This window comes from Rhinatrema bivittatum, chromosome 2, assembly GCF_901001135.1.
Source record: "Rhinatrema bivittatum chromosome 2, aRhiBiv1.1, whole genome shotgun sequence".
NCBI classification, from domain to species: Eukaryota; Metazoa; Chordata; class Amphibia; order Gymnophiona; family Rhinatrematidae; genus Rhinatrema; species Rhinatrema bivittatum.
In genome coordinates this window covers 471,326,777-471,350,356 of record NC_042616.1, presented here as the reverse complement: position 1 = coordinate 471,350,356, position 23,580 = coordinate 471,326,777, and positions in this window count along the sequence as shown.

The window sequence follows — 23,580 nt, the reverse complement described above, 5'->3', positions numbered from 1 at the left end:
TCCGATGCCACTATACAAAATGGCGCCGATAGCCTTTGCCCATACTATGTCACAGGGGCTACCGGTGCCATTGGTCAGCCCCTGTCACATGGTAGGAGCACAAGATGGCGCCAATGGCCATGTGACAGGGGATGACCAATGGCACCGGTAGCCCCTGTGACAAAGGCTATCGGCGCCATGATGAAACCGGCACTGAGGGTGTGAGTGCAGGGGATGGTTCCGGGACCCCCCGCTGGACCACCAGGGAGTTTTGGTAAGTCTTGGGGGGGTCAGGAGGGTGGAGGGTTGTGGTTAATTTGAATTTTAGCTGGCACACGAATAGAAATCGCCGTATTAACGCATCGGGGCGCCATACGGCCGAATGCAACGTATCTGCTCCCCGACGAATCCGAATCACAAATGCAACGTATGGCATCCCTCTGCACATCCCTAGTGAAAAGATACGCTGTATTTTCAAGAAGTGGAACCACTTAGCCGAATAAATCATAAAAAGTTCTACTCAGCTGTCACTTTAAGACTTATGTGAATAAGTAAGATAGCCACATAAATAATGATTGAAGGCTATTCTGTATATATAGCACTTTCAAAACTTGTCCGGATATGTGGCGGCAAAGCTGTTATTTAGCTGGTTAAGTTTTAAAAGTGCTACTTTGCTGGATATGTCAGATATCCAATAATTGTTTAAATGTTTATCGATCTATATTATTTGGCCGGCTATATCTAAAAAGCTCTGCTTTGCTGGCTATCTGACTTATCCGGCTAAGTAGCGCTTTTTACACATATTCAGCTTTCAGACTTACCCAGATAAATAGTGTTTTAAGACTTATCTGGCTAAGTAGTGGTTTTGATGCTACTTAGCCAGATAAGTTGGAATTTGTCTGGATATTTGCTGATTTCAAGATTTAGTCAGATAAATCTGAATTGTATCCAGATAAATAGTGCACAATTGCAGGGCTTGGATGAAGCAAGATGGCCACTTGACTGAGATGCTGACTTTAGCTGCTCCTGTCCCACTGTTTTTTTTTTCCTTATTATTGCCTTTGTATGGCTCCCAAATGTAAAGGGAAAGTAAGGGTCTACCCCCCTGAGAATCCTTACCTTGAAGGACAGCAGCTTATCAGCTCGTTCATGTCACCTGCTCCAGGATGAGGAGGTGGAGGTCCCTGTATGAGAGTCAATGGTGAAGCACTGATCACAGCAAGGGAAGAGGTTTCTCTCAGCTCCTGTCTGCAAGCTTCTTAGCTGGTCCCCGGATGTGTTTCTTCTCTGATGACTGCCGTGGCACAGAATGATGATGGTCTGCTGTCAGTGAGGGAGGGGGACACCGAAGGATTCATGTCTGGGATTTCTATCTCTGGGAGGGCAAGGTTTGATGCCAATGTTAGTTTCCTCATCAGTTTTTTCAGTGAATTTGGGGGCAGTTATATTGCCTGTAGCCTTAGACTATGGATCTTCTCTGCTTCAATCATCAATGGAACATTTCTCTCCTCTTAGGAAACCAGCAGAGGTAACTTTACATTCATTATGGGAACTGTCTTCTTGGCTATTTCCACTCATAATTTGGATTCCTTTGTGGGGAAATTAGACCCCCCCCCCCCCCCCACACACACACACACAAACACTTGGTGAGCAAGTATGAGGATAAATTGGGTGACCATGAGAATAAACTCTTTCATTCAGCAAGATTTGACCAAGATGACTACTATTTGGCTCAATTAGTTCAAGAATGGAATATCATTTTAGAAGTGTTGAATTTCTGGAAAATTCTATATGCTATCTGAATCTCCATTTTTTGAAATTTCTTAAAGTAATGGGTGAACTTCCCATTATGACTTTGTGGAGATATTATATGGACGTCTTGAAAATTTCACTGGCCTCTTTGCCATCTATAAATAAGGCTTTTTTTTTTTGCCTTCTCCTTCTAGTTCTGTTTCTCCTCCTTCTTTAAATATTACTCAACTTATTGTGTCATCTGTTTATGAGATTATTGATCATGCCACCCTACTTGTTTCTTTTGATCTAAGTAAAATAATATCTCTATATTTTTGTAATCTTAATTCTAATTTTCATGGGCAGGCCATTCATATTTTTCCTGATCTTTTGAGGATTACTCAGGAGCAGAGAAGAGGGTTTCTTCTTTTGAGACAGGAGGTATTGGAGATAGGTGCTACATTTATACTTTGCTACCCCTGTAAATGTTTATTACCTATCATTCCATTAGTTATATCTTTTCTCCTGAACAGATTAGATCTTTTATTGATGCAAGGAAGGTTGTAACATCTTTTCCAGTTCCCCTGGTGGATCAATAATAGCTTGCATTTAGTTTAGATAGGAGCATAATTCAATGCTATGGCTTTTTCTTCAGTTACCTCATAATCTCCTTTTTCTTTGCTTCCCTCTTTTTTTTCTTATTTTGCAATGGTTAACAAATAGCTGCTTATATCATCATTGTTTTCCTATGATTTTTTTTTTTTTTTTTCCATTTAAAACTCTGTACAAAGTATTGTATTTTGTGCTTAGATTTATTAAAATGCGAATAAATAAATAATAATAAAAAAGTAGTGCACAGTTTCTTTACTCACATATTTTGCATCTAACTTAAAAATATGCCAGCGGATATTTTATCTGCACAATTTATATAAACGTACCCCCCCCCCCCCACCATCAAGTTGGGATTTACGTGTGTAAGTCGGAAGATTTTGTAACATGTGTGCAGCAAGGAAATTACCAGTTTTACCAATTAGTCTAGCAGTTCACTCAGTCCATCTTCAGCTCATCGAGACTCTACTGGTACTTCAGTCTGAACTCCCCCATTTTACCCACACTGCTTATCCAGCCCATATTTGACAATAAAGGCTTTTGTTATCACTTACACCAGATAATTATCATCTGTAAATATATGCAAGTAACAGACATGCATTTGCTTTCACAGGATCTAAAATAATAACATATGCATAACTGTTGCCCAGCCTGAGAATGCCCCTAGACTGATCTTTTTTATCACATGCAAGTTTGCTCATATATTATTACTTACACGTGTATGTTGGGTTTTTAAAAATATCATATACATGAGAACATGCTATTTTACACCTGTAACTGCTGATTTTTATGATCGTTACTTTTGAAAATTCACCTTTAAGGCTTTTCTCCCATTCTGTGTTTATGATAATAAGCTGAGTACATCAAGCCTATAATTAAATTTGCACCACTTTTCAAAGCAAACTTATGTGCATATGTGGACTTTTTATTCACATATAATTAAACTTGCTAATTTGTATGGAGAAATTTTGGGGGAAAATTTATGGTAAATTTTAAAAGCCCTATGCATAGCAAACCAGGGAGATATGCACGTGACTGGGACACATGCAAGCCACGCGGATTTTAAGAGGCCCGCAGCTACACGTGTATCTCTTGGTACAGGCATTGGAAAAGTGTTTGCAAAAGGCTGTGGGACAGGGGCGGGGTTTTGGTGGGGCGTGGGCAAGGCATGGGTGTGCCGGGACAGCACCATTAAGTCAAAGTTGTGGTGTCGGGATCCAACGACCTTGTAACTTGCTGCTGCTATGGATTGCCGGTAAGTAGTAAAATAAAAAAATATTAGGGTAGACAGTAAAGGTTTTAGGAATCAGGACTAGTATGGTAAAAGGGAGGTAGGTTAGGGAGAGGGTTTAGGAAGTCCGCTCCTTTACTGGGGTGAATTGGGAGGGAATAGGGAAATAGGCCCAAATGTGTCACCGCATTAATCTACTAAAATCCACCCACTTACATGCGCATCGATATAAAATTGTGTGCGTATGTGCTTGCGGATAATGGATTTTATAACATGCACCCATATACGTGCTCATGTTATAAAATCGGTGTGTCCATGTGCATGCACCGGCAAACATGAGCACATGTGCGCCCACACGTGACCCTTAAAATCTACCTTTTAATGTGCATGCAATACTTTTGACATACCAAAAGTTAGCATGTAAGTTCAAACCTTTTCCTCCAGGAATGCCTCCACTCAGTCCATATAAACTCATGCCCATATAAGACATGCATAAGTTTACCAACATGTAAGGTGTACAGTGTTATGGGTTGGAAGAGCCATGTTGAGATGCTAAGGCCAGGACAAGCCCATGTTATGCCCGAATTAAGAAACATGACTTGGAGTGACCCTGACGCTTCAAAAGAAATGGGACCAACACAAGGAACTGAGCATGCATGGCAATAAAGTTCCATTTGCAGGACAGCAAGAATATTGCAGGAAAAAGGATATTAGATATGTTTGAAGCTAAGGAACATTTTGGGGAAAAGGTTGTCTATTTAATTCAAATAGGCTACAACTAAAACTTGGCTACTATTAACTAATAATCACAAGGAAACTGAAACAGTTTTTAAATCAGATCTTGTGGAATAGCTGATAGTCCACAAAGAAATGAATGACTCAGAGTACGATATTTTCAAAGGATAAAGCAAGGAAAATGGGTATCCTGAAAGCCTGTGTAAAAATCTGAGGTGGCATTTCTGAAAAATAGAAAATACAATGATTTTAAATTACCTGAATAAATTATTAATAAGTGGCTTTGAAAAGGAATTAAAATATATATTTAAGTTTCTATGAGCAAACATCGGATGTCTAAAATATAAAATGGAAAAAGATAGTATGTGCTATGTATGGTAGTAAAATGAAAATATAAGAGGCATCTCAGGGACCTGGTAGAAAAAATAAATGATAGACTACAAAATATATCTGACTGAACTGGTAGAGGGGTAAAAGTATTTGTTAAGGATGTATTCGTGTCAAATATGATAACTGATGTGTTAAGAAGGAAAATAAAGGTAATTTGAAAAAAGGCCTCTGTGGGTTTACAAAAAGTAGCTCAAATGGCATGAGAAAAAAGGTCATAGTCAAAGGCTACATGAGATCTCAGAAGAGGAGGACAGGGAACCAGAATTCAGAAAAAGAGAAACTGGGAAAGTGCTCCGAAGATGTAAAATGTAAATGGAAGAAAAAATAGCAAATTCACTAAGCATGTTCACAAGACATTTTTTTTTAGAAATATCAATGACAAAAAAAGTGTCACCCACCCCCAATTAGATATTAATCTTTGATTGTACTTTGCCAGATTAGAGACCATGCAAAACAAGACATTTACCTACATTGTGCCATAGTTATAGAATCCACTGACATCAGAACTGCTTTTTGCTCCCACCTTGCTTGAAATAATAAAAGGAACACAAATCCATTTTTTCTCTCTGTTTGAACTTAGATGTAAATATTGTGTCTTTATGCTTGTCATCTGTATTACATGCTGATTTGATTTCTATTGAACTCATCTGTTATTTACTTGAAGTTTTGCTCTTCTTCACTTTTTTGTGTTACTTATTAACTCTGACATTTAGTGTACACTGCCCTGAGCTCACAAGATAAGGTGATTTATAAGTGTAACTAAACTAGTCTAAACTACAAAAGTCACCTGCTAGCTGGAGACAGTTTGTGGAGGAATTTTGGCTATGTAGGGAGGATAAAGGCAAGAAGCAGAGAGAAGAGATGGATTGATAAGAGAGAGGGGGGGAATATGGGTGGAGGACCTCCAGGACGATACAGTAAAATTTGCGGGAGAGCCGGGCGAGCGCCCACTCTCCTGTGCACGGGATTCACTAAAATAAATATTCAAATTAGGGCCCATCGTAAAAAGAGGCGCTAGGGACACTAGCCCATCCATAGCACCTCTTTTTTGACAGGAGCGAACGGCTGTCAGTGAGTTTGACAGCCGAAGCTCAATTTTGCTGGCGTCGGTTCTCAAACTCGCTGACAGCCATGGGTTCGGAAACCGGACACCAGCAAAATTGAGCATTCCGATTTTCAACCCGTGAGCTGCGGACGATTTTACTTTTTTTTAATTTATTTTAATTATTCTTAACTTTTGGGACCTCCGACTTAATATCACCATGATATTAAGTCAGAGGGTGTACAAAAAAGCAGTTTTTTTTGCTTTTCTGTTCACTTTCCCAGTGCCGGCAGAAATTACGCCTACCTTTTGGGTAGGCGCTAATTTCTGAAACTAAAATGTGCGGCTTGGCTGCACATTTTACTCACTGAATCTCGCGGGAATAACTAATAGGGCCAGTCAACATGCATTTGCATGTTGCGGGCGCTATTAGTTTCGGGGGGGGGGGGGGGGGGTTGGACGCACATTTTGGACGCACTATTACCCCTTACTGAATAAGGGGTAAAGCTAGCAATGTCAAACGCGCATCCGAAACGCGGGTTAACAGTGCGCTCTGCTGGAGCACACTGTACTGTATCGGCCTGCTAGTGAGTTACTGCTGGTCATGTTCCAAGCCATCAGATTATCTCTTGCTACCCACTCTAAATTGGGATACTCACTGTGTATATCCTACAGTTGGGAATCCCTGCAGAGGGGACAGCAGGCCTATTTTGGCAGAGTCATAGGTTAGAATATATGTTGGCACCAGGGGCATAGGGTGACTTCTGAAGTTGTTGGTGCATCAGAAAAAGTTGTTGCTGCTGCCCATGAAACTGACCATCTATGCTGCCTCTCTAGCCTGACATCATCAACAAAGGGCAGGCCTGAAATGTGTCCTTTGATATGCTAACATCTGCAACATTGAGCCAGCCTTTGATGATGACAGTCCTAGGGGAGGTAAGTTCAGACTGTCTGCAGCCCAGAGCAGGAGCAGAGCTTTCCTTTATTGATAATTGGTGCAGGCAATCTGCAATGGTTCAAAGCAATCTGATGCCTGAGGCAAGGGATGGGATGACATGGCTCCTACCCCTTCATTCCTGTTAAGGTACACAAAAGGAATATACTCTAAGAGAAAGGCGCTCACCAAGTTACTATACAAAAAAATAAAAATTGAATTCTAGTGTCACCCCTGTAACAGCCTCAAAAACACCTTCCTAATACTGCCAGAAAAATTTGTGAAGTAACACAGAACCCATCAAAAAAGAAACTCAGAATATACATAGGACCTGCCAAACCAAAACTAACTTGGAGGACTTAAACAGCAGCAATTGTCCTGAAAAGAGGCAGCATTGCACAAAATACAATAGGCCCTAGAACACAAATACACTTTTTACTACTGGAAAAACAGAACAAGCAAGATAGTTCAATGCCAGTAGACTTTCACATTCATTCACATACACTGAACACAAACTGATCCTTACCAAATACAAAATAAGGGAACAACAAATTAAAGACAGAAAAATGCATACAAATGAAATGAAAAACCCTAGGGATGTGCAGACAAAAAGTTTATGTTCATAGTCCATAAGTCGAAAAGGGGGGTCAATTTCGGTCAATATGGGACATATGGAGAATTCCATAAGTTGAGTCTATGTCCATACGTGCACCGGTTCCCTAAATAAAAATTTAAAACCCTCACCCTCCTTAATCCCCCCCCCCCCCCCCCCCAAGACTTACCAAAATTCCCTGGTGGTCCAGCGGGGAGTCAGGAAGCCATTCCTCTATTCCTTTGCGAGGAGCACGTGACGGCCGCGTCACGTCGGAGTGACGCGGCCGTCACGTGGTCCACCGCGGTTCCGCTCCCGGACCCCTCCTTGGACACAAACGGAACTTTTGGCCAGCTTGGGGGGGGCCTCCTGACCTCCCCAAGCTGGCCAAAAGTTCCGTTTGTGTCCAAGGAGGGGTCCGGGAGCGGAACCGCGGTGGACCACGTTGACGGCCGCGTCACTCCGACGTGACGCGGACGTCACGTGCTCCTCGCAAAGGAATAGAATAATGGCTTCCTGACTCCCCGCTGGACCACCAGGGAGTTTTGGTAAGTCTTGGGGGGGGGGGATTAAGGAGGGTGGGGGTTTAAATTTTTATTTAGGATCAACGATCGCGATTTCTAACGTATTCAACATAGCTATGTTGAATACATTGGAAATCCGATCGTTTTCCACCTCATCACTTTTTTAAGTTAAAAAAAAAAAAATAAGTAGCGTTTTACATATAAGTTCAAAACGAATGCACACCCCTAGAAAACCCTAACAAGCATTACTGTGCATGAGGTGCAACATCAGAGAAAAGGAAACACAAATGCATTTTCTCCTGAACTGTACAATGCACATTCCCAAAGCTGACATATTTCATGCTCTAAAAACTGAAAATTAATATTTTCTACCTTTGTTGTTTGGGCATTTTATTTTTGTGATTGAGCTGGTCCTGGTCTTTTGCTTCTCCATTCCACTTTCCATTTCTTCTCTCCTCCTCTCTTCTCCTTCCTTCCCTATATCTCAGAATTGATCCTTCCCTTTCTTTTTCTCCATTTCTCTCTTATTTGCCTATCTCATAGTTAGTCTGGCCCCTCTTCTCCTCTCTCTAACCCTCCAGTCCTCAGTCCTTCCTCTTTTCACCTCTTATCTATCACATCCGTCGGTCGCAGACGGTTGCGACTGCTCTGGCCTCACCTCTCTTCTACCCTTGTCCCTCCTCCCTTGGAAGGATGGCTTGCCTCCGCTGCTGCCTGCTGAAACCCTCGGCGTCTCTGAGCCAGCATGGGCGTACCCGTCCGCCATGCTTCTTCCTGACGCCTCCTAAGGCAAGCACATGTACGCTGCCTACCCTTTCCAATACATCATGGCAAGAACCTCGGGGCGGCCCCACCGCATGACGTCAGTAACCACCGCCGGGTATATAAAACCACTGCTCCGCTCCAATACAATGAGTTAGCAAAGACTTTGGTTTTGCTTCTCTGACCGCTTCTAAGCTGCTCGCTTGGATTCCTCACTACCATCCGGGGTATCTCACTCCTACTGAGAGGAGAGGATCACCTTGCTGGTGGCTGAAAGGAATCAGTAAGTGTTTGCTTGGGAAATTTTCTTTTTTTAAAGTATTGGGGAAAAGTTAACTATTTGGGAATATTATTTAGTGTGTTTGTGCTTTTAATAGTCAGTAAGGCAGCATATAAACATAAGTTAGACTGTTTGTATATTAAAAAAAAACAAAAAAACAAAGAATAAACAGATAACCAGAAGCTAGAAATAAGCAAGGAGCAGTATATAGCTAAGTAAAAAAGGTTGAAAAGTTCAGTTCAGGTTACTCACCTTGCAAAGGTGTCAAGGTAGTGTGATTTGGTTTAATTAGTTTACCGACATTTGTTAATCAAGAGAGCAGTGAGCCACTCTGGCTGACTAACTGAAGTGTAAGGTTGTGTGATTGATTTGATTAGGTACCACCATTTGATAATCAGAACAGCAGTGAGTCACTCAGGACAACTAACTATAGTATAAATCTCCAAAGGGATTTATAGTGAATTCACTAATAAATTTAAAGGATATTATGTAGGGGGGCGCTCTCGCGCTGAAACAAGATGGCTGCCTAAACCTTCTGCTCTGTGAGACTCCCATCCATTCTGTGCCACATAGCCTATATTTTTACATATATTTTTCGTTTTTTTCTCTATTACCACGCTTAAGATGACTACCTACCCAAAGTCTGGTAAGATAGAGGCTGCATTCGTGGCCGCATCGGGTACTAAAATGGCTAAACAAGATCCGCCTACGCCGGACAAGGCCCCAACAACCAAAATCTTATGGCATCCGCCGAATTAGTGCTCGTTGAGCTTAAACACCTGAAAGAGATGATACAAGTTAATATTGACGCAACAGCAGCGATTAGATCGGAGTTGCAGATAGTGACATCGCAATTGGGTTCTTTTCAACTCAAACTAGAAGACTTGGAAACGCAAACTGCGTCATTGCTAGTAACTACTGCACCGCTGCCGCGTATTACAAAAGATATCGAAAGATTACAAAAGGAAGTTGAAGACTTATCAAATAGGAATCGTCGGAGTAATGTGCGGATACTGGGCATACCAGAAGGAGCTGAAGGTACAGATATGATTGCCTTTCTTACTGAACGTATCCCAACCTTACTGCATATTACTTTTGAACAACCCTTCGAGATAGAGCGCGCTCACCGGGTTCCTTCTAGAACCCCACGCACCTCAAAATTTCCTCGGCCGATTATTTTCAAGACTCTGAGATATCCGCAAGCTATACAGATCTTAACCACGGCTCGCGCTAAGGGCCCCTCTTATGTATCAAGGGCAATCGATATTGTTTGTGCCTGACTTGGCAAAATCGACAGCGGACCGCCGGAAGGCTTTCCTTGCCATGAGACCGCGCCTACAAGCTATGGGGGCAAAATATGGTATTCTGTACCCTGCCCAATTGAAAATTACCATCTCTAACCAAACGAAATTGTTTCACACAGTTAATGATGCTGAACAATTTTTGACAGAACACGATGCAGCTGCCGAAATGATAACTTGACTAAATGCTGTCTTGGGTATTTTTACCTTTCCTTATGCCGTTGACGATGATCTTTCGGTGTACTAATTGTTCTCAGCTGCACGATGCAATGGAACCGCATTATTCTCTTTTGGATTCCTGGATATTTCTACAGCTGATTTTTCTTTTAATCCAACATATTTTCCAAAAGACAATGCCTGCACTAAGGCTCTTTGTCTTATGGTACTTTATTTCAACTCCACAAGACTGTGATTATTTTTTTTTCTCTTTAGAGTCCTACTATTGAATTAACGGCTGCCATATTGTTCGTTTGCTACCTGACTCACGATGTGTGCTACACTGCCTTGTTTGTTTTTCACGGCAGCTGATCTCTTTCCGTTTGTATTATTTTTCCTTTACTGGCATTAGTCACTAGGCTATGTGGTGAAGATATTATGCTAGCTACTTTGATGACATGGATGCGGAAGGCAAGGAGCCATTTGTTGGCGGAGAGGCTCATTGACTTACACACATGCTTGATGGGTTTTCATCCCACTCTATTTACGCTATTGAATCTTCCATCAATGCTCTCGTCCTGCTTGGCAAGTCCAGGAACTATGGATGGAAGCTCTTCCTCTGCTACTTTGCACTTTACTTGTACTCTGCTTTTTCCTTCTTTTGAAGACCCACGTGTTCAATTATTCTTCCCATTTTTTCAGGATGGACCAGTTGCTCTGTTCTTCACTGTAGTTTCACATTATGGCGACTTTAATCTCTAACTTCAAATTGGTATCGCTCAAACGTCAATGGTTTCCTCTCACCCCATCAAAAGGAAGAAAATTCTTACTTATCTACATTCACTTCAAAGTTGATATAGCACTGATCCAAGAGACTCACTTAACCCCAGTGGAATCGAAAAAAGCTACAACAACAAATGGGTTGGACAGGTTGCTTTAGTCCTGCATCAAGAAAAAAACGGGGCACGGCTATTCTGCTGCACAAACGATTGGGGAGCTCAAGTTGTTCATCAACAGTCCGATCCGGAAGGTCGTGTGGAATCTTGTGCAAATCCTTCTGCAGAATGAGAAGTTTACTATCCTAAATTTGTATGCACCTAATCAGGATGAATCCCAATTTTTTCCAAATGACCTTTACTCACTTACTAGATCTGGACCCAGCTCCATTCATTATTGGCGGAGACTTTAACCAACCTATGGAGTCCTTTCCTTGATAAACGATCACATGCTAAAATCCTCAATATCTAAATCCACACAAGTTCTTAAACATCTGGCTAGCACCTATGGGTTATCCGACCCTTGGAGGATCCCTCAACCCTACGGCAATTGATTTTACTTTCTTTTCTTTTCCTCACCTCATCCTACTCCGAGGATAGACTTTTTTTGGTCTCCAACGCCCCTGTTTCTAGATTCAAGATACTGTGATACATCCCCATACTCGTCTCAGACCATGCAGCAACGACCTTCACTTGCGCTTTCAAATCCCTATCCAGATAGATCATCAGTGGCGCTTTAACTCCTCTCTTCTGGCTGATCAGACTTTTGTTACCTCTCTTCAACACAAAAATGGAGGACTACTTTCATCTTAATATTCAACAGGATACCCCTTTCCCTACCGTTTGGGAAGCTTTTAAAGCAACTATTAGAGGAGAAGTTATCAGTTATACCAGCTATAAACAACAAGCTTCATAAAGCGGAAATGTCTGATCTCTCCCAAGAAGTAAGACAGGTTGGAAAAAGCTCAACATTCAGAATCCGTCTTCCACTACTCTCAAAAACACTATCACTGCTCGCAGCTAACATGTAGAATCAGTCTCTTAGTGCACACAGTGAAACTTCACTTATTTCATACAAAAGCTCGATACTATGCAGAAAATAATAATGTGGTCATCTTCTTTCATCTCTTTTGAAAAAAAGAATGGACAAGAAGAAGATTGTAAAAATTCAATCCACATCTCGAAAATTATTGACCTCAGAAGCTGACATCTTACAAGCATTCAGAGACTTCTACGCGACTCTTTAATACCAATCAGATTGATTTTTCTCACAACACGGTTAACCAAACTTTCTCCAATGCACTGCCACGTTCCACACTCTCAGATGCTCAATCGGATGCAATTGGACAACCCGATTACTTTGTCGGAACTGAAAGTGGCTATCTCTTCTTTGTCTTCAGGGAAAGCTCCGGGACCAGATGGGCTTCACCTCTGACTTTTCAAGACTTTCCAGCAACTTTTAGCTCCTTATCTACATAAGTATTACTCTTCTATGTTAGATCACCCGCAATCTGCAACCGTATTCACTGAGGTGTCAGTGATAGTGCTTCCAAAGCCAGGGAGAGATGATTCAGATACTGCTAATTATCGCCCAAATCTCCCTTCTCAAACACCGATTACAAAATTTTTGCAAAGAATCTTAGCTACAAGGCTGTCCACTTTAATGCCCTCCTGTCATTCATCTAGACCAACTCCGGTTTCATAAAAGGTCATCTGATTACTAATAATTCCCCGGCTTTTTCTCCATCTTAGTCATTCCAATTTCATTCATCTATACCGTCAGTAGCCGTATCATTAGACCAGAAAAGGCATTCGATAGAGTCGAGTGGCCTTACTTATTTCATATCTTGCAATGGTATGGCATCGGACCTAGATTTTATTCTTGGATCCAACATGTCTATCATTACCTTCTGCGTTTCTATACATTAACAACCCGCGATCTACTCATTTCCCACTTTATAGAGGAACGGACAAGGTTGTCCCCTCTCCCCACTCTATCTTTTCAACCTGGCTTTGGAACCGCTACTCACCAGCCATACGTATTAACCCTGATATTACTGGAATAACGGTAAATACTGAATTGAGTTTAAATTGTCTGCTTACGCTGACGATGTTCTTTTATTTCTCACAAATCCTGACTCTTCCTTACCCTGCAACTGTCTCGACTATATCTGAATATTCTTCACTTTCTGGTTATAAATTAACTGGCATAAAACGGAACTGGCTGCCACTCAAGATGCTGGTTCAGTAATAGATCTTACACAGTACCAGATACACAAAGGTTAACAAGGTCTGAAATATTGGGGATTCGATTTTACCACAGATCCTGATGATACGGTCACCCATTGTGCACAGCCATTTTGCAACAGCTTAGAGATTCCACACTTAATGGTCTCCTTTATACTTAACCTGGTGGGGCCGTTTGAAACATAAAGATGGTACTTGCCCCTAGACTCAATTATATTTTGGCCATGATCCCAATTTTCTTCCCGCTGATTTTTACTCACATGTGGACAGGATCCTGACCTCGTTTCTATTGGCGTTCTAAAACTCCCAGGATTGCTTTTACGAAAATTGAAAGCGAGTAAAACAGGAAGGAGGAGATCAGTTTTCCTGAATTTTTATAAATATCACCAAGCATGTTATACTGCGAACCTGGCTTCTTCTACTTTCTCCCGCTTTTTTCCTGATTTAGAAGGTCCCAGGTGGCTTGTCTTGGAACGCAATCTTTAGCTCCCGCTACCTATAGAGTGTTTTCCTGGTATTTTGCTCTCTTTCTTTAAGGACCCCCCAATCCTATATTGTGCTCGTTACATAAGGCATTTGGGGATCTGGAAAGGCTGCGCCCACCACAAACAAACATACTTGGAAATCCACAAAATACAGTCCGATTTGGCATAACTCTCTTATCTGTATTAACAACCGTCCTTTCATTGGCCTTTATGGAGCGGAGCTTCCATTTGGTTATTATCTGATGTTTTTGATGGCCTTGACTTCCGCTCCTTTCATTTTTGCAAGATCAATTTGCTTTGCCCAGCTCTCAATTTTTGCCTGGTTGCAGCTCAAACACACTTTTTCGTCATTGCAAGGCACTACTATATATCCTAATGAAACTACTCCGTTTTTTATTGGAGGTATATAGAGAGCATGGTCCGCAAGGACATCTGGCATCCAGGATATATAAATTACTCAGACATTTGTCACTCAACAACATCTTCAACTATGCTGTCTAATGTATGGTCGGAGGATGCCAATATTTCTATCCCCCAAATGCTTGGAAACATATCTGGAATGTTATGATGCGTATTTCTCTATCAACGAGTATGACACAATCGGTTTTTTTATTATGCATAGGGGCGTTATGGACTCCGTAGAAGCTTCTTCGAGCCGGAGTATCTCTCCACTCATAACTGTTGGTCCTGTGATCACACAAAGGCCACTTTACAACACATGTTATATTCTTGCCCATACACGCTCTCTTTTTGGTTGAACAAATTTGGCATAATGTTTCTACCATCCTCAATTGGATATTCCATTATCCTACTCCCTTACTATTTTAAAGGAGCTCATCCAGCTGTTTCTTTATCACCAGCTCAATGTAACTTCTCGATTTTCTTCTTCACAGTTGCGCCATCATAACATCTATCCAATTGGAAACGGAGGTGAATTTTTTATTCGGGAGTCCCTTTGGTGGAACTCGGTCTGTCTTTTTGTGAATATGAAAGGCTATGGCAATCAAAGTTAGAACTCTCGCTTCATTGGTCACAAGTGTGGAAACCTATGCACGTTTATCTTACTTCTCATCCTATATACTTTCTCCTAATACCCCCTGCTAGCTGGTCCACTTCACCAATTACTGGGTCTCAACTCTTTCTTTCAACCTCTTTTTCCTCTTACTTTTCTTTTTCTCTTTCTATACTTTCTTTTTCCTTTCTTTTCTTCTCTTTTTTTCTTCCCTGCTTTTTGTCTTATACATTCTATTAGTCTTTATTACTCGCTCTTTCTTTTCTCTTGTTCTGTCATTCCTTCTTTCTGGTGCCTACTTCGATAATGGCCACTTTCGCATAATCAACCTTGCTAATAATGTCTTTTATTCATGGTCATGTTTTTTTAAATGTATCATGTTCTTTTCTGCACTTGAGGTATGTACTCCTTTATTAGTTTTTTATGCTTTTCAATTATAACGGTTGTACATTATATATCATGTTTGATTTTAACCTTGTATGGCACCCTGTATACATAATTTCTTAATAAAAAGATTTAAACTAAAAAAAAAAAAAAAGGACATTATGTATGTATGTATGGTATGTATGTATGTATTTATTTATTTATTAGACTTTTTCTGTGCCATCATTCAGATGGGTACCGTCACAACATTTACAATAAGGCACATAAAATGATTGCCTAAAATATATCAAATTGCACAGGTGCCATTAGGTTTGGTAACATAGCTTGTAAACAATACTACTTGGTAAGTGTGATAAATCATGTCCATTTATCATTGTATCAGTTTTGGATACGAGATTAGCTTTATCATTGTACTTTTATCCTTTATTGATGAAACGAAAAAAAAATGAAGATTAAACTAAAATAACAAATACAAACTACAACACATATTGATTTGGTTATGTGTGTGGGTGTTCAATTGTTTGTACCTTGCATTTCCCTGAGTACTTTTCTCCCTTCTCTTTTTGATAAGCTTGTTTAAAGAGCCAGGTTTTTAAATTTTTTCTAAAGTCTTTGCTGTCACTTTGTAATCTTAACTCCAATGGCATGGTATTCCATAGTATGGTCCTGCCAAGGATAGTGCTCTTTCTCTTACTTGTGTTAGTTTTGCTGTTTTGATTGATGGAATAGTTAGGAGTGCTTTGTTGGCTGATCTCAGGTTTCTGTTTGGGATGTGTACGCAAAGGGCTGTGTTCAGCCATTCTGCTTTTTCATTATGTATTAATTTATGTATGGTGCATAGTGTTTTGTACTGAATTCTTGCTCAATGGGTAGCCAGTATAACTGTACTCCCATAGCACCTAAAACATAACTAGGAACTGAACAAATTTGAGATGAAAGCAGCAGTCCAGCAGCAAGAGGGGGGCTTCCCAGTCTTTTGCATCAAGTGTCATATTTATGATTTTTTACCTGCCGTTGAGAAATTGTATATGTGTATACGATGCAAAGAGCTCCTGTCTCTCAGACAACGAGTCCTATCACTGGAGGCTGATATATGGGAAGTCTAACATGAAGACTTTGGCTCAGACTTTGGTTCAATCAGCTTATCCAGAATCCTTTGCTGTCTCTGCTAACTGGAACTTCTGGCATGCAAGGAACTCAGACTGACCCAAGCTTGCATGCCTTCTGGGAGACATCTGGAATGAATTCAGACCTATTCCAGATATGATGGAGGGGTCATGAGGTCACAACGAAACACATGGACCAGGCCCATGTTCTCACAGAATACTGTCTCAACTTGAGGGGCCCCAGCTGGAGTGGAGATCCCATGAGATTAGGATCTGATCAAAAGGACTGGAATGAATGACAGAACAAAGGCCTACTGAAACTAATCATCAGACATGTGGGTATCTGCTAAGGTCTAATTGGATCTCAATATGGGAGGTGGGACCAGGTATCTTAGACATAGGTTTGTCTGATTTGGACACAGGACATATGGTAACCTGAATACGCTATGAAGTCCTATTAAGGAATCATTGTAATGTTTTACCTCCTACAAAAAGTCAGCACTCACTGAACAAAACATTGAGACACGCACAAGGAGAGCCGTTAGAAACATAAGGCTTCCCACTCTTGAGTCTCCGCAGAGGTCTTATATATTGGCTTTCAATATTAAATAATAAACTTAAATTATATTAACATTGGACCTCTGTGTGTTCTTGGGGCAGAAGCTGATTTTCAACAAAGCTAGAGTGGCCAGACCTGGAGGAGCTGAGGCACACAGAGAGGTATATAAATGAGACCTCAGGGACATAGTAGCCAAGTCCCAACTTCAGACTGGCAGCCCTGCTGCTGCCTTGGATTAATAAGGTCTCAGTGATTGGAGAGCATCACCGTGGTGGCAGCAAGAAAGGATCCTGTAGTAAGGGAACCTGCTCTCCAGGTGGGGCATTGTCCTTTCGCACTGAAGATGGTGTCTCCAAAGCCTACTGCCCAGGAGGGAAGGATTAGATCGACTGTCTTGGTTGGTGAATTCAATTATTAGGAATGTAGGACATCCGGGTGGCTTGTGGGCATGAGGATCGCCTGGTAACATACCTACCTGGTGCAAAGGTGGCAGACCTCACGCTTCACACCTAGATAGGAATTTTTAGACAGTAACTAGGGAGGATATGGCTGTTGTGGTACATGTGGGCACACCAACGACATAGGAAATTTGGGAGGGAGGTTCTGGAAGCCAAATTTAGGCTCTTTAGGCTATCAAAGTGATAAGGGGAATGGAACAGCTCCCCTATGAGGAAAGACTAAAGAGGTTAAGACTTTTTAGCTTGGAGAAGAGACAACTGAGGGGGGATATGATAGAGGTGTTTTAACAATCATGAGAAGTCTAGAATGGATAGATGTGAATTGGTTATTTACTCTTTCGGATAATAGAAAGACTAGGGGGCCACTCCATGAAGTTAACATGTGGCACATTTAAAACTAATCGGAGAAAGTTCTATTTCACTCAATGCCCACATTAAACTCTAGAATTTGTTGCCAGAGGATGTGGTTAGTGCAGTTAGTATAGCTGTGTTTAAAAAAGGATTAGATAAGTTCTTAGAGGAAAAGACCATTACCTGTTATTAATTAAGGTGACTTAGAAAATAGCCACTGCTATTACTAGCAATGGTAACATGGAATAGACTTAGTTTTTTGGGTACTTGCCAGGATCTTATGGTTTGGATTGATTGGCCACGTGTTGGAAACAGGATGCTGGGCTTGATGTACCCGTTGTCTGACTCAGTGTGGCAATGTTTCTTATGTTCTTAGGTAGAAAGCTTAAATCCAGAACCTCCAGGGTAGCATTCTCTGAAATGCTCCCTGTTCCACGTGCAGGTCCTCAGAGGGCAGCAGAACTCCGGAGTCTCAATGCGTGGATGGGACAATGGTTCAAGGAAGAGGGATTCAGTTTTCTAAGGAACTGTGGAACCTTTGGGGGAAGGGGGAGTCTCTTCCAAAGGGATGGGCTCCACCTTAACCCAGGGTGGAAACAGACTGCCTAGAACTAACCTTTAAAAAGAAGACATAGCAATCTTTTAAACTGGAACAAAGGGGAAAGCCGACAGTCGCTCAGCAGCGCATGGTTCGGAAGGGAGTGTTGCGAAGCATGGCCTTCGGCTGGTATGAGCATTGAAGATGTGGTCGCTAGCTCATGGGAGAGTGTGAGCCCCCTGGACCTTGCATGAACTCAGGGAGGAGTCCCAAAGCACAAACCGTTGGAAGGGTGAGAGCATGCAAGCACGGGTGGAGCAGGAACAGAGCAAGGACTGGAACTAAAGCAAGGAACTTCAGAGCAGGAACAAGCAGGGTCAGCCCTCCGCTGGACCTACAAGTACCAGTGAGGTCCAGCAACGCAATGCTGGTCACAAGAGAATCCCTCCACCCTCGGTACACTTCTTGACCTTGCCACTTGGGTAATAATGAGTGCATGAGGCCAGAAGAAGGTTGAGGGCAGGAACAAGAACAAGATGGGAACTGAGGGACCTTGGAAGACTCAGACGAAGACTCAGGATACTCAGAAAACTCAGACAAGGATTCAGGGTTGCTCAGAATACTCAGAGAAAGGATACTCAGGACTTGGACAAGGGATTCAGATAGAAGACTTGGACAAGGATTCAGGTTCTTGGAGGTCTCAGGCAAGGATTCAGGACTTAGGTGAAAGTACTGGGTGAGAACTGCATTGCAGCGCCCTACACAGCCGCCCATGACTGGTCATGGACCACGCTGAATGCGAAGCAGACTCCAGGCAAAGAAGTGGAACTTGAGACTGGAACATGTTGAAGATTCAGTAGAGGCCTGCACTGGGGTGCACCTTACACAGCCTCCTGTGACTGGTCATGGACCATGCTGAAGTGGAGCAGGTTCTGCAGAGTCTTGGGCATGGACAGAAGGCAGGCGCAAGGAACTCCGAAGACCAGGACTGGATTCCAGACTCAGGTTTCTCAGAAACAAGACATTAAAAATAGGAGTCTTCTAGAGGCTTGCGCTGCAGACGAGAAGGAGGAAAAGTGCCACGAGGTGCCCTACACAACCTCCCATGGGCTGGTCATGGACTACGATGAAGGCACGCCAGGAGAGGTGGACCAAGGAAACTGGGAACTGGTTGCAGAGGCGAAGATGAAGGCAGCAGGACCAAGACATCAGGAACACAGAACATCAGGATGTCTGGACATCTGGAACATCAGGACATGGAACAGGCGATGAAAGAGCTCCGATGAAGGACAAGAGCAGGAACATCAGGATGATGAAAACATTAACACCAAGAACATGGAATGAAGAGCCATCTAGAAAATTGAAAACCATGGAAGACCTTGATCCAGCAAAGAAGAACATGAATGACCATGGAACCCAGATCTGAAGGCACCAAGGAACAGGAACTGAGCCCTTTCATAGGGCTGAAGCAGGAGTGGGCTGAGGCTGACATCCAGAGGGGCCGTGGGCTTTTTCCACTGCTGGTCCTTTAAATAGATTGAAGAGGTGCATGCCAGCACCCAGAGTAGGGCCCAGGGAATGGAGCAGGCCACAAAGAATGAAGGAACAGCAGCCTCCCTGATGCTCAGAGAGGAGGAGCTGAACGGCTTCCTGCCACGGAGACAAAAGGCAGTGGCAACGGCAATCCAAGCTGCAAAGGAGGGAGCAGGGCCCAGCGGCACCAGGACCCGAGGAATGGCAGCGACCTCAGGGCTGTGAAGAAGGCCCCAGCAGCATCCACAGCAGCGGCACCAGGCTGCACAGATGGCGTCAGTGGCATCCGACTGCACAAGCAAGGCTCCAAGGAGCAGTGAGCGGTGACAGGAGCAACACAGCTCTCCTGGCCACGCTAAGCAGAGTCCGGTGCCATCGGTGGCAATGATAGTGAGTGAGGGCCTGCTCACGGGATGGGTCCGTGAGCAGGATCATAACAGGGAGGTATCTTCAAAGGATACTAATGATGAATTAGAATTAGGGCATCCTGAGGATCCAAGATAGCGACATGGTGAAATCTGTGTGAGCGTCTCTCTCTGCTTTTTCTGCCTGTTTGATTCCTCATTCCACACTGAGCCTGCAAGAGAAGGGTGAGGGAATGCTTAGCTTCGGAGCTACCCTCGGCCCGACCAATTGTGGGGCCAATGGACGCTCATATCCAACGTGGAGAAGCAATTCCGGGTGAGAGTTTGCTGTGGCTCTGGGGGAAGAGGAGCCCGAGTTGAGCCTTGAATTTGCAACATCTTTTTCCCCGAAAAAGATCTCCGCCTACAAATCCAGCTTTGAGACATGCCAGTCAGCTGTAGGGGGAAACCAAGGCACTGGAATCGAGTGCCCCAAGTAAGTCTCCGACGGAGCCCGGGCTGCTGGCAGATGAAGTCTCACTGCAATTCCACCCTGACCCAGATGTAGGAGAACAAGCAGATGGATAGGAACATCCAACGCAGGAGAGAAACATGCCAGAGCTACCTGAGGAAATCTCTGAGCTTTCTGGACAATACCAGAAGTTGGTAAGAACATAAGAAATTGCCATGCTGGGTCAGACCAAGGGTCCATCAAGCCCAGCATCCTGTTTCCAACAGAGGCCAAACCAGTCCACAAGAACCTGGAAATTACCCAAACACTAAGAAGATCCCATGCTACTGATGCAATTAATAGCAGTGGCTATTCCCTAAGTAAACTTGATTAATAGCAGTTAATGGACTTCTCCTCCAAGAACTTATCCAAATCTTTTCTGAACCCAGCTACACTAACTGCACTAACCACATCCTCTGGCAAACAAATTCTAGAGCTTTATTGTGCGTTGAGTGAAAAAGAATTTTCTCCGATTAGTCTTAAATGTGCTACTTGCTAACTTCATGGAATGCCCCCTAGTCCTTCTATTATTCGAAAGTGTAAATAACCGATTCACATCTACTTGTTCAAGACCTCTCATGATCTTAAAGACCTTTATCATATCCTCCCTCAGCCGTCTCTTCTCCAAGCTGAACAGCCCTAACCATTTCAGCTTTTCCTCATAGGGGAGCTGTTCCATCCCCTTTATCATTTTGGTTTCCCTTCTCTGTACCTTCTCCATCGCAACTATATCTTTTTTGAGATGCGGCAACTAGAATTGTACACAGTATTCAAGATGCGGTCTCACCGTGAGCAATATAGAGGCATTATGACATTTTCAATTTTATTAACCATTCCCTTCCTAATATTTACTAACATTCTGTTTGCTTTTTTGACTGCTGTAGCACACTGAGCCGACAAATTTTAAAGTATTATCCACTATTATTTATTTATTTATTTATTTATGTTATTTATATACCGGGCATTCATGATAAGATCACATCATGCCGGTTTCAATTTGAACAGGAGTTGCAGGATAACATAAAAACTGAAAACTAGTGCATTGGAAATGAAGTTACAAAGAACAAGGGTAATGGAACTAGGAGAAGAGAGAGAAAAGCATGAGTAGGTTTAACATCATAGTTAATTATTTACAGTGCCGGAGTGGAAACATTCTTTGAGTAGATGAGGTGAGATTTAAGAGTGTTCTGGGAAGGGCTTGTTTAAATAGGCCAGGTTTTAAGTCTTTGTCGGAATGTAAGGAGGCAAGGTTCATGGGCAGTTTCGTGGGAATGGAGTTCCAGAGAGAAGGTCCAGCTGTTGAAAAAGGACCGTTCTCTCAGGTGTATGTGCTGCATGAATTTTGTATTGGGTACTTGGAGGGTTCCTCTGTATGCTTCTCTGGTCGGTCTAATGGAGTTATGTTGGCTGAGAGGGTGTTGAAGGTCGCGTGTTGTAAGGTGGTGGATGGTTTTGTATATGATGGTGATGGACTTATATATAATTCTGAAATGGATGGGGAGCCAATGAAGGTTTTTTAGTATGGGGGAGATGTGGTCCCTTCTTCTGGTGTTGGTAAGGATTCTTGCCGCCGCATTTTGGACCATCTGTAGTGGTTTAGTATAGGATGAAGGGAGACCTAGTAGGATAGCATTACAAGTAATCTAATTTTGCAAAAATAATTGCTTGAAGAATTGTTCTAAAGTCATGGAAATAGAAAAGCGGTTTAATCCTTTTCAGCACTTGGAGTTTGTGGAAGCAGTCCTTGGTGGTACGATTGACAAATGCTTTCATGTTCATCTTGTTGTCAATTAAAGCTTCCTAGGTTTCTGACTTGGGAGGAGAGTGAGTTGATTGGAAAGGTGTTGGCATTATGGTTCATTTCTGGAGAGATTAGCATGAGTTCTGTTTTGGTGGTGTTAAGTACAAGGTTTAGGCTGGCGAGCAGGTCATGAATTTTTACGAGGCAGGATTCCCAATATTCGGAGAGTTTTGCCAAGTGTTATCTTTAATAGGGATCACTATCTGGACATTCTCCGCATAGACAAAGTGTTTGACTTTTAAGTCAGTTAGAAGCTGGCACAGCGGAAGAAGGTAAATATTAAAACAGGGTGGGTGATAAGGAGGACCCGTGTGGGACTCCTACAGGAGCGTCATGTTGGGAAGATTCTTTGTTGTGGAATTTTCACTTTGTAGCCTCTATTGTTGAGGAAGTTTTGAACCAGGCTATGAGCCGTGCCTATTAGTCCAATGTTGAGAGTTGGTTTAATGAGATGGCATGGTTAATGGTATCGAAAGCTGCCGAAAGGTCTAATAGAATCAGAAGGAAATATTGTCCTTTGTCTAGACCCAAAATAAGGTGGTCGTCAGCGATACGAGGAGAGAGATTCGTGCTGGATTTTTTGCGAAACCCATATTGGGAGGGGAAGAGGAGGTTGTTGTCTTCGATGTAGTCTGTGATTTGCATGTTTAACTAGTTTTTTCCATGATTGTGGCTATAAGTGGTAGGTTGGGCGATCGGTCGGTAGTTGTTGGTCAGTGGGTTTCTGAGTTTGGCCTTCTTTAAGAAGAGGTTTGAGGGAAGCCAGTTTGAGATCGTCTGGGGTAAAAGCCTTGAGATAAAGAGCAATTTATTGATATCTGCCAATGCTTGAGAGATGGATTCCGGGATTGTCAGGAGAAGTTTGGTAGGGATGTAGTCTGCGGGATGAGAGGAGGGCTTCATTTTCTGTAAGAGTGAATGGATCTCTTTAGCTGAGGTTAGATCGAACTCATCCATACATATGGATTTGTTTATTAGTTGGGAGTGAACTCAAGTACTGGGGGGTGGTCTTGGGCAGCTGGGATAAGAGATTAATGATCTTGTTGTGGAAGAACAGTGCCAGTTCTTCAGCTTTTTATTGAGCTTGATCAATAGCGAAAGTTGGTGCGTTGATTTGGGTTAGATTGGAGACAAAAGCAAAGAGCGCTTTGGCGTCGAAGGCGAGGTCGTGAATCTTGTGTGCATAGAAGTCCCTTTTGGATTTCGCAG